Here is a 12,691-nt window from a genome sequence, read left to right as displayed (position 1 = left end):
TAAACGTATAACATATCACATATCTGTTAAGCGTAATCAATTTTGTGTCATCAGCTTTAGTATTAGAGCGAATTGGTTTTTTATCAAACTCAAAGGGAAAATAATTATGTGTGTTTTTACGACATTTTAGATTTTTAGCGTATTATAAGTGACAAGTAAGGTGTTGAGATTGAGAATTGCTGATAACTCACTTAAAAAATTGAAAAATCATGAAAAATTGACGTACAAACTCAGACGTTACGCATTGTACACGCGGGTATATGACGTGCTCTTAATAATAATGATAATATAATAATAATATAAGTAATGTTAACCTATCCTTATGTGCTGCCGCCGCGTGGGATGTGCAGGACGGCGGAAAACTCGGTCGTAGACAGCCGGGCGGCGGCGGCGGTGGAAATTCGCGCGCGCGTGCGAAAACCGCGGCGGCAAGGTACGCGCGCGCGTGCTGGTGTGTGCAATTGCCGATATTTAATACTTTCTCGGCGGCGGCGCCGTAGTGGGGCTGGTGGCCGTCGGGCCCGGCGGCGGCAACGACGGCCCGCCAGTCGTCGTAAACGAACAGCGCCAACGCCACTCACGCCGTCGCACTTACTATATACGCCGCACCGCTCGCCGCCGCAGTTTGTTTTTTCCGCGTATTTTCGTCGCCTAATCCGCCGCGCAACCGCGGTCCACCCCCGGCCGCCGCCCGCACACCCCGCCCCGAGAGTGCGCGACGGACCGCGCGGCTCGCACACACGTACGCGCAAGAAGAAGTCGTCGTTCCGCGGAAACTCCGAGGGCCGCGCACACCCGACCGACCGGAATCGGTAATTTTACGTCACCTAAGTCCGATCGAAAAATTGTCCTCCTTCGCGGGAGTAGTATTCAGTATCAGCAGTGTACATATCCAACGGCCCGTGGCCCGTCATCTGCAGTCGTATCCGTCACATCCCCCCCGCCTGGTATATACCTGGTATACCGCGCAGTGGCCGCCCCGCGTATATTATATGTTATAATATTATAATTATTGCCCTCGCGCATTATAATATATTATTGTTAACACGATAATTTTAAAATATAATACAATACTACTGTATTATTATCTGCACTACACAACAACAGCAGCCCGCCACCGCCGCCGCCGTCGCCACTGTCGCGGCGAGCCCGCGAACCGCTGCCGCATCCGCCGACAAGTCCGTTTTCCCGCCGCTCCGCAAAGGTAATGCAATTCACCTCCATCATCGCACGCCGAGCTTATTGTGTATATTATTATTATTGTTATTATTATAAGTTGATATTATTGAACGGTCCATCGCCGATTCTCCTTGTCCTCCGCACGTCGCTGTAGTTCTGTCGGCACCCGCAGTACGATGACAATATTGCGATAGGCGTTATGTTGCTCGGAGTTAACGATTTTCAAATCGGCCGCACATTATCTCATACATCGCTCTCGCGCCGCGGTGTCGTCCCGTCCGACCGTTGTACTTGCGTGCGCTGCAAACGTCCTCTCGCGGACAACAGCACAACTATGACCGCGGTGCGGCCGTACTTATAATTGTACACAATATTATTATGTATATCATTTTTTTTACCGTTTACTACTCCGTTCGTGTACACGACTGCGTACGAATGATGTATAGACGCCGGACGATAAATTATTTCGACGAACTGTGTTACACGATACCAATTAAACGCGATACGCCGTGAAATCGGATCTCGGAGTCTGTGGTTTTGTGACGAGCCCGCGCGGCCCGTCGAATCGTCCGTTTCATCTTCGTATTATTATTATTATTACATCGGTCTGCGCCGTGCACGATACCGGTGCGCGCCACCGCGCGACGATAAATCGATCTGGCGCGTGGTACGCATTTCATAGGCGTAGGTATTGGATACGATATTATTGATATCGTCATTGCTCATATTACGCGGGTAGTTGATAATCGCAATAATATCATCCCGCTGGACGATGTGATCCTTCCCGCTCCCGGATAGCGGCGGTGACAATAAAAATAAATAAATATATTTTTCGGCTACAAATCGACGACGGCGCTTACAGTGATAATATATCATTGCATATGTAATACGCGCCGTGTAGCTCGCACTCGCGCGAAATATATTTGGCTAAAATACGTTTACATATTATAATATACATTAGGTATGTATAGTATAATATGCAGTATACTACAAGCGCGCACACACAAACGCAGTACTCATATGCGCACGCAGTGACGAAACACGTCTGGAAATCCTTCACGGCGTTCCAATTTGAAACTCGTATACATAGTGTGTGTGTGTGTGTGTGTGTGTATCTACCTACAATTTTTTTTTCATCCCGGTATATCATTACGCTTACCTAGGCACGGCGGCCGTGTTATTAAATTATTTTTCTGTGGTATATATACCAGTTTTGAAAACGAGTTCCGTTTCCACGCACTTTGACGGTCGACCGATATATTATAGTGACGGAGTCGCAATTTTTTCTTCGGGCCGCGAAATAAACGGTCCTCTCGTTTTTTTTTTTTTTTTTGTTCGATTCCAATTTTTTTCACGTCCCCTCCCCTTGCACTCTGCAGCGGTCTCTTGTAACCTCGCGCGATATCACACACACACACGTCATATTCGTGCGACGGACGTTGGCAAGTGCACGTGAGCACACCTCGCGTTATCGCATCTATACTTTATCGCAATATTATTAACTATATAGCTCGGTAGGTTTGATACGATTGTAAATTGTTGTCATCGCCAAATTCATTCTCGCCACCGCGTTCCGGGGACTCTGCACCGGGTTGTACACCTTGCGAAATAGTGTTCTTCAGCGGTTTTTTCGATCGAGACGTATTATATACCTATATGTATCATGTATAGTATCGCATAATATGCTGAGACCCGCAGTTCATAATATTATAATGACTATACGGTGTAACTCTATATATCGTATATCTATTAAGGTCGGTGAATGAAAAAATAAACATGTATCTATTTTGTATTTGTAATATATAGTTATTATTATACACACACCGCGTACGGTCAAATTGCTATTGTCCAATTTCCGTTCGAATTGTGCAAAACACGCGAAAACGATTTGTTAAATAAATCGAAATAGGTCAAAAAATTTAGCCGCAGACCAACGACGCCGACCGTGTTGTAAATATAATATATATAAAATTATAACGTGTATGGATGTATATAATATATATAGATGTGTGCAATATGTAATACTCTTATATCTATGTGTGTGTTCGCGCATACGCGAATGACATATAGAGGGAAAGGCATTATACATATATTACAAATATAATATATATATATACATGGCCGTATATCGATGCGTTCGGAGTTCTGTTTACACTTTTTTTTATGCACAGGTTGTTGCCGTTTTCAGCGTTTATATATTTTCATATACCGTGTTTTATATGCCACGCTAACATTAGCACGAAAACAAAAATTAAATTACGTGTTTTCGAAAAAAAATACTCAACAGCGAACGGTAATAATATAGCGACACTGCAGATCTACACTGTTATCCACGAGCATATTACAACAATAATATGTGTGACCTAGACCCAAACTGCACACAGTTGATACGTATTATGCGTGTACGTGTCTGCGCGTTGTCTTTCGAAATAAATATTATACCTCGTTTATATAAAAAATATTGTCCGGCCGCGCATATTTAAAGGTTAAAAACCAAAGTGCAAAACGCCGTAATGGAAACTTAAGATTTTTCAGAATTTTTTTCATAATGCTTTTACTAAAAGCAATAAAAACACTAAGTCACAGATAAAATAATTCCCTCCTGTAATATATATATTGTGTAAAAATTTAAAATATCGAGTAAAATGATTAACATTCCGCGAGCACTTCAATAATCAAAATTATAATATAAAATAGAATCACCTATGTCTTTCTTGATATTTCGCTTTTTTCCATTAATGTTATAACATCACTTCGCTGTCGTGTACAATATATACGATTAGTCTATATATTCCGTGGGGGTGTACAGAAATTTTCCATGGGTGAAGGAGGGGTGGAGGGCTTTATTCATAAAAAATAAAAATTTATAGTATATACTTATTTATAAAAAACATTTTCACTCTTTTACAAAAAAAGTTAAAAAGGTAGGGACTGAACCTTCTCTCCCCTTGTGTACGCTATTGGAGTTACACAACGTATACAAGTTGGGTCCCAGGGGTTATATAGGGACCTATAGTTTACTGTATGGTTGGATCCCACAAATAATTCTAGGGTATACTCTATAGTTGGGAATATTTTTGGGTAGTTAGTAAATATTTTATCATGTCGCATTAGTTGGACGCTGTCGGTTCGACGAAATGTCAACTCATCTTTTTGTTTTTAAGCGGATCTTATCAATTTTATTGATTGCCAATGTAAAAGTAATATTGGAAAATTTGGATTTTATTACGTTTACCTACCTATCATTATTGCTGTTGTCCTTTCGTATCGTTAATCTTTTATCACGAACATCATTATATTATGTATATTGGTAATATATACAATATTTGATGCATGTTAAAATTACGTAAAGCATAAAATATCAGGGGTCTAACTAATTATGTACCTAGTACCTACAATAATTCTGGACCCAACACTCATCAAATCAGTGGTCTCGGCTTTCAACAATTGTATGTTGGCTCTGTGGATATACAAAATTTAAATATTATTTTTAAAATAAAATATTATATTTTCGTGTCGTCGTTATTATTGTTATTACTACTACTTGACACGTCGTCGTCGTACTATGTTACGTTGTTTGCCCCGAGGGATTCAATTGACATTTCAGGGACCTGTAGTTGAATGGTTTACGAATTTTGTGCATACCGTGATATAATATTATGGTAACCGGACTCGACCGAATGTTCTCCAAATGACTTGTATACGGTGGCACTATTGTGGTTAAGATCGTATAGAAGAACCGAACACCACGCGCGACATGTGTCAGTTTCGTTTTCATTTATTTTTTTACAATTACGAACTCATTCCTAGACGGCTAGACGTATTTACAACAATAGAGTTTTATAGTGAAGCTTAAAATTAATGTTTCCGCAAAAACGTTAGAAATTATTTCGGTATTCCGTTATTTAAATTAAAGACAAAATGTACTCATAATCAGCGAAAAAATTAAACTTGCTTATTTGACTCGATAATTAATTGTTTCAAATTTTGAATTTTCGACTTTAATAGGAAAAATACGAAAGAAATTAGTTTCAAAAACAAAAGCAAAACGAGTTATAGATTTCTGATTTGCCCTTGGTAATGGATGTAAATATTTCAAAAATTATGCAATACTTACTACTTTGGTACGTACATAAAAAGTTTCTTTTTATATACTTACAAGTGTTGGTATTAATTGTTATTTGTACATATTTTATACATGCAGATTTCGTTTCTGACTTTTTAAGCGCGTATGATGAATTCAATATGTTGCAGTTGAAAATTTAATTAAAATTTCAATAAATCTTTATGGCACACCTCCATTTGGTTTAAAAATGTATTTATGCCATCATTGTATCGTTGTATTTTGGCCTTTGGTTTGACGACAAATGTATATGATTTTAATAAAAAAATATCTTTTTGTGTCTACTTGTACGTTAGTTTTCAAGTTTGAACATTAAACTTGAAAATTTTTTTCGTATTAAAAATCATAATATATATGTGTTTGAGATTTCCATAATATTCATACTATTGATTACATTAAAATAGAAATTAATGTATTTTTAGAACTAAAATACCGTGTTAACTTCTTAATTGTTGACTATGTCGTTTATAGAATATATTATTTTTCTCAAACTGATACATTTTTCAGTTTTATAAATTATAATTATTATTTATTCATTTATTTTGACACCATATGGTGTTTTTATAAAAAACAATTCATATATAGGTAATGTAGCAAGATAATATTATGTAATTTAGGTCTTATGCACCAAACGTATAAAAATAGTTTTTAAGGTCTGCAAATTATTAAACAACTTTTAGTAAGAAATTTAAATCATTAAAATACAATATGGTAAAGCAAATTATTAAACAAAATAAGTTCACCTAGATATATGGTGTAGTCCACCTTCAATCTTAATATTTTTACCAGAATATCATCGTTAATTAATTTACCTACTGGAACATATAAATATTAACTATGTAGAAACATTTTATTTATTTTTAAATTATCTAAAATACAATTTTATTTTATGCCTCATCTAATAATATTTATCTTATATTTTCAAAGCGGAAATATTAGTAAGTAGGTATATACAGCTATGAACATATAATTTATAGTGATTTTTTTTAAATACCGGTAGCTACATGTGTTTAATATTCCTTAATTAAGAACATATAGTTACTTCTAAATAATATCATGTCTAAAAATTGTTCATAGATTTTATAATGTTATTCAAGTGTGTATTGCAACAATGACTATTCGAATGATGTTTTCAGAAATTTAATACCACATGTATTTTGGTATTTAATGCACAAACAATTCTTCTTGAAGTATATGTGTAAAATGGTTTTAATTTTGTTTACGAGTACAACACTGGTATTCGTGTTCACTGTGATTTTTTTTTCAAATGATGTTAATCATAATTCATTTTATTTGAGCAAAATGTCATCAATACATCTTTTATTATTGCGTTGGCCATTATATTTATGTTTATGGGAAATATGAACTTTGGGTATTTAGTATTTATGAGTACTTTAACTGATCATTCTATAAAATTACTAATAACTATAATATAGTAGGTACCAAATAAATAGCGTGCCTAAATTATAAAACAGGTATAATATAGCAATAAGTGTAATGTAACATAATATTACTGGTAACGTGGTGAATTTAGATTGTTCGAGTTTTTAAATTCTTTCATTATAAAACGTTGATTGTTAAAATAATTTTGAGTTGAAAAAATATTTATTTGATTAACTGTGGAATGTTCTAAGACCGCATGAGGAATACTTTTGTACCCATTATCAACACGTCAATTAATTTCAGTTTATATTTAAAAAATATTATTAATATTATAACCGCATAGATATTTTCATCATTTCATATAGTATTATATTGTAGCACCCTGGATACAATATAGTACGTATATATTATTTATAAGGTTATACATTATAATTATTCTATACGATTAACAACACTTACATTTAAACAAAGTCTTTTATATAGTTGTAGAAAATATTTATTATTTTATTTATAATTTTTATCACATAAAAATGAAATTCCAAACATAGTTATCTAACTAATCTTTTAAATCGTATGCAGGAACGTAGCTTATTCTCTCATAAACCCAATCATAAAAAATTGTTATTTAGGAAACATATTTCATTAGTATTGTATTAGAAGTATTAGAATATTATGATAGTGGTTCGTTGGACTGTTCCTGTAAATTATATTTTCAAATGCGATATGCGATATAATAGGTGTCAGTTGGTTCCTATAAATGGAAATATGGAATGTACCTACTATAACATATTAGAATACAGAAATACTTTTAATAATTCAGTACATTCAATTGTATATTATTAGCTTAAAGATTAGTTTAACATTGTTCATACTATTATATTATCTCGTTTAGTGAATTATTTTAAAATACATTTTTATTCATTTTTTTAGAAAATTACTCGAAACCGTTGCATTCAAAAACTGTTAAAATAGGAATTGTAACATATCTATTTTAAATCCATACAAGCGATTTCATAAAATGTGATGTAACGTAATCCTTACCAAATTATTGTTTGTTGTAGCCTGTAGGTATACCTACTATAAATTATAACCGAAACAATTTTTTGATCCTGGAATCGATTTATGTACAATGTACCTATAAGAAAATATAGTGTACATAATCTTATTATGACACTTTGTTAATTTAAAAAAATATTAATAGGTACCCAGGGGTTTAGTACTTATATCGTTTAAGATATTGTGAAAGAAATAATGTTATGAAGTTTTTAACTAATAATTTTAATTTATAAATTATTGAGTATTACGTATTATATATGATTGATTACTATCACATTTTCACGATGATGAAAATAATTCATGCTGTATACTAGTTAGTAGTAGTTACCTATCTATTATTCATTTAATCATTATATTTGTGTATTATCTTAATTTACTGTACACTACTTACTGCAAGTGTACACTCTACACATCAGAAATGCATTGGTTATTATTATTTAGTGACTAATCACAAATTACTATGATTTTCATTTTTTTCTTTTTATTCTATTTCTCTTGGATGAAGTAATATTAGTACTCAGTTATCCTCTTTTATTACTTCATAAACTTATTTTTTAATTCGAATCGAATTGAATTTAAAATCTTGAAGTTTAATCGTATACGACGTTAGGTACAGATTTTATGTTTAATGTTATACAAAATAATATAGTGAGTTGATTAGTCTAATATGTCGTTTTCGTGAAGCGGATCTAAAAATTTAAATTTAATTTTTTTTATTTCCGTCTTGCTAAATAGGCAACGAATTAAGACACCTCATAGGCAGACCTTGAATTTGTACATATTTGCGAGTTTCTTAAATTTTTCGAGTCGTTGACATGTTATAATAATATATAATGATTATCTGCTAACAATTATTTTATAAGATAGTCAATTTGCGTTGTTTATGTATAACTGGAATTCCCTTTTCTAATGGTTTTGCATAGCATACATTATGATCTTGAATCTGAAACGTGTTTAAGAAACTTGCTATATAAACAACTTGTTTTTTTTTGAAAATGTTACATTTTTATCATAGGTATGATTAAATAGGAAGAATTGTCTTATACATACAGGGTGTTCCGGTGCATGCTAAAAACCGGACCAACCCGATTGGTCTGAAGGTCATCCCCTTAAGTCCAACATCCCAGACAATGATAAAACGACAATATAATATAACTTAGTTTTGACTAAGCTATCACTATAGTGTGTTTACCAGTGTCCAGCGGTCCACAGGTGAGATCTTTATAATAACATATCATTTAAAATAAGCTTCTGTGTTTTGTATTAGATATTTACTTGTCGATTCTTTTCGTATTTATCACAGTCTTAAACTCTTATTTCTTATTATAATATATAGTGTTTCGTAAATCAAATAAAAATTTTTATAAATGTCGTTTCGTTTAATATTTGCTTAAAGTTTTTGTTTTTATTGCGTGTATCTGAAAACGAATTTTTTTGAAAAACAGACCTAATAAAAAAAATCGTTCAGCATAAATCAATAAAACTCCGTATTCAGACGTAACTTGTATTAAAATCAGGTACGTCGAGATAAATTATTTTACTAATTACATTAAAAAAAGTCATTAGATCAATAACTGATTATAGTAATAACTTTTATTTATTGCATTATTTCATTTAAACTATAATATGTTTTGGATTTTTGGGAGAAGATCTTAAAAGTAAATTATAACTGTGTTCATATAAAACGATATCAAGACCCTGTCTATTTTAAAGATATATATTTTCTGTTGTATTTTTATTATTGTCTTAAAAATCTCAGGAGACATATAGGTATTGGTTTTCTACATCATCTTTTAAGCATATTTTTTTAAGACAATCTTTAAACGGGCTCATAAATACTAGATAGTCATTCGCTAAATAATTTAATTTCGTTTACTGTATTCGTCAATAATATTTTGTTTATTGAATATAATTTTTAATATATATTCTGTGTACTCCAAACACTAATAGGTACATGCTCTGCAGTACTGTAACACTGTAACTTAATGCATGGCCGTCAAACGTGACATTGTAAGCGTATGTATGGTATTTTTCTGTTTAATGTGACGCGTGCACTATATATTATATGATATATTAAAATAATATTTTTTATATGTCTAAGTACATAATGTTCACAAATGAATTTCATTACGAGTTTACAGATGTTTGACATGTTCTCCTGAGCAGTGTTCTTACGTTTATTTAATCATGCAATGTTGTGCCGTAATACTAGAGCAGGGTAAAAAAATAAACATGATATAAAATATGCTTCGAGTCTATCGAATCTCGTGTTTTCTTCTCGACCTTAAAATCGTTAAACTTTTTGGTCTGTGTTAATTTTTTTTTTTTGCAAAAGCAGGTTCCATTGAATTCTAATAAAATATTGTCTTATTATTTTTTGACACTCGTGGCGGTGTTCTGGTTTTTGTAAATATTGCGTGGGCACATCGTGTGATGTGTAATTACATAATTCTTAATCTTGTTCCGATGGATTCCTAATGTTCCGGTGTCCTTCCTCTTGGAGGTCAACAGGAAGAGTTCCGTCGGCGCGGCGTTCACAAATCTATCCCAGTCTAATTTTCGGATTGTATAACCTCATTAAAGATTATATAAAACCGGTCCGAACATCAGCTATCGAGTATATCAATATTAATGATTCTGTAGGTAGTTATCTAATTTTTAAAAATTTTATTGTGATTTTGAGTACAGCAATTATAGAGCATTTGGTCCGCCAAACGTCATTATATTTATTTATTTTTATATAGTCGTAATATATTGAGTCATTGTGCGGAGTGTTAATAAAAAGTTGTGTTCTTCAAATAATATTAGCAGATGACCTCTCCAATGTAATGTAAATTGTTATACCGATAAATGTCGTTTAGTTATTTATTATATTTCATCTTCTAATATTTCTCTATTAAAATATCGTCTTTTTGTTTCATTTTTGATCTTCCATCAAAACTCACTCACCCACCCAACTTTAAGATGTGGCCTGAATAACTGCACTTGAACCCTATTGTTACATGTCACTGTATCAAGTTATGACACGTGGTAGTTAACGGACAATTCATGATGTTCGCGGTGTCTTACAATAACATAATTACAGTTATCAAACTCCATGTAATTAATATTTTAAATGTTTCGTGTCCTAGGTGGGCGAGGAGAGAACCCAAAAAACATGTAAAACGAGTTGCCTATAGCTGTGGCGCGTGAGCGTCTCATAGATCCGGAATTATATTTTGCAATTATTATATTATTGCAAAACGAGAGTTTTATAAAACAATAAAATCCGATATTTTCATTCCATGGGTACTTGAAAACTTAAACGAGAAATACCGGTATTCTGGGCATATCGCAGCCAGCCATGACGGCGTACGTTAGTAATGATAATATAATAATATTATGATGTTTATTCTGTGCGTATAGTGTATACGATATGATAATGCAGTCCTCGTTCATGGTGACGATTCATTTTCGGATTTACCCCATAAAATATACAACACCTCAGCTGTGATGTTATTTCGGCCTTGTGTCGTACCGACGACTTATCAGTGATTTTTGTATTTTGTCATCTGTTTCCCGTCTTTTTGCGGTAGGTCAAATATTATTTTGAATTGTCGGGGTCTTAATGTTATTTTTTAACATTTATATGATTTTTAGAAATAAATAGAAATTCAAAATATTGAAGTTAAATGGAATTCTATAATATATATTTAACTATCAACGCAAACAATTAAAAATAAAAATTTGTCGTATCTAAAATTTAAAATACCATACAATTCAAAAAATCGATGCTAACTGTCAGAAAATAATGTATATCTACCTGGGTACCTATAACCTATACACTCTTATGATCACTGAACACAAACTGTCTTGGAGATTACCAAATACTTGTTGTACGCTATTACTGTATATTGTTGTTAGGCGGAATTATTATTATTATTATAAATTCAATATAATATCGCTAAATTACCAAATTATCATTCTAAATAATTAAAATAATATATTTATTATGTATAATTCATGTTGAGTTTTAAAGAATTTGAGCAACTAATATTTTTTTAGTAAATTTTATAATTTTGTTATTGTAAAATGAATATTAATTTTTTAAATTACATTTTCTCATTTTTTGTAGTTTATCACATTCATATTAGGTATTATACATACTTATACTGACTGTTTTACCTTATCACGTTACTATCTTATTCTGTAGGTATGTTTCTTCTTCTCTTTCGTATTGTACTCGTAATATTTTATCAGATCAATGGGCGGCTATTTTTGGCATTTAATTTCATATTTCTTCATAATGTACCTACATAAAATGTTTCATATTATCGGATTATCATAGGTGCGATACACCTCTATAAAAATATAAAAGCATTATGTCATATCGATATAATTACGTCAAACACGTTTTTTTTGTTCCTTATTTTTCGCTCTCTTTCCGACGTCTTCACGCGTCGTTTCCTCGGAAAATCACGCACGCCATACACGTAACGACTGTAACTAAACGTTGGGCTAGCGGACAGCATAATATTATGAATTATGATATATATATATATCGATCGACTGGCAATGACGATAATAATACGATACTTAGATAACGATTTTTTTGTTTCTTTTTCGGCAATGGCATGAGTAGGTTAGGTCACACGTAATTTTACACAGATATTACATAGGCGCGCTAATTCTGTTTACTGCGTATATTATATGTATTATATAGTATTGTACGCAACGGCGTTTTGGCGTGTCGGCGGAGATCGATTGGCGAAATCGTATTCGTGACACAATACTATAAGTAGACATGGGTATACGTTTTATACTCGTACAATATGTATATTTATTATTGAACACTTTCGTCGTTTTTTGCTGCTTTTTTCAAATCACTTTTTTACGTTTTATACGGAAGAGTATATAAACGAAATTTAATTGTACCCGATTTCCTGAATCATATATACTAAGTAACAGCTA

The 12,691-nt window shown here is 32.8% G+C and overlaps 1 protein-coding gene across 4 annotated transcripts in view; it reads left to right on the top strand.

Annotated features, from left to right (window-relative positions):
• The window catches only part of LOC111033468 (elongation of very long chain fatty acids protein AAEL008004), a 47,357-nt gene that overhangs the window by 24,730 nt on the left and 9,936 nt on the right, over positions 1-12,691 (top strand). Inside the window, exon 1 of one of the 4 annotated variants that reach the window (XM_022314208.1) lies at positions 555-1,204. The exons of 1 other annotated variant lie outside the window; for it this stretch is intronic. The gene's annotated coding sequence lies outside the window, so the exon portion shown is untranslated. Of the gene's footprint in view, positions 1-554; positions 1,205-8,835; positions 8,954-9,211; positions 9,259-12,691 lie in introns of those variants that run through there. 2 more of the 4 variants (XM_022314210.1, XM_022314212.1) reach the window with 2 other exon arrangements.

Source organism: Myzus persicae, unplaced genomic scaffold, assembly GCF_001856785.1.
Source record: "Myzus persicae strain clone G006 unplaced genomic scaffold, MPER_G0061.0, whole genome shotgun sequence".
Lineage (NCBI taxonomy): Eukaryota > Metazoa > Arthropoda > Insecta > Hemiptera > Aphididae > Myzus > Myzus persicae.
The sequence above is the reverse complement of the archived record's forward strand: the minus strand, read 5'-3'. Positions and strand labels throughout refer to the sequence as shown.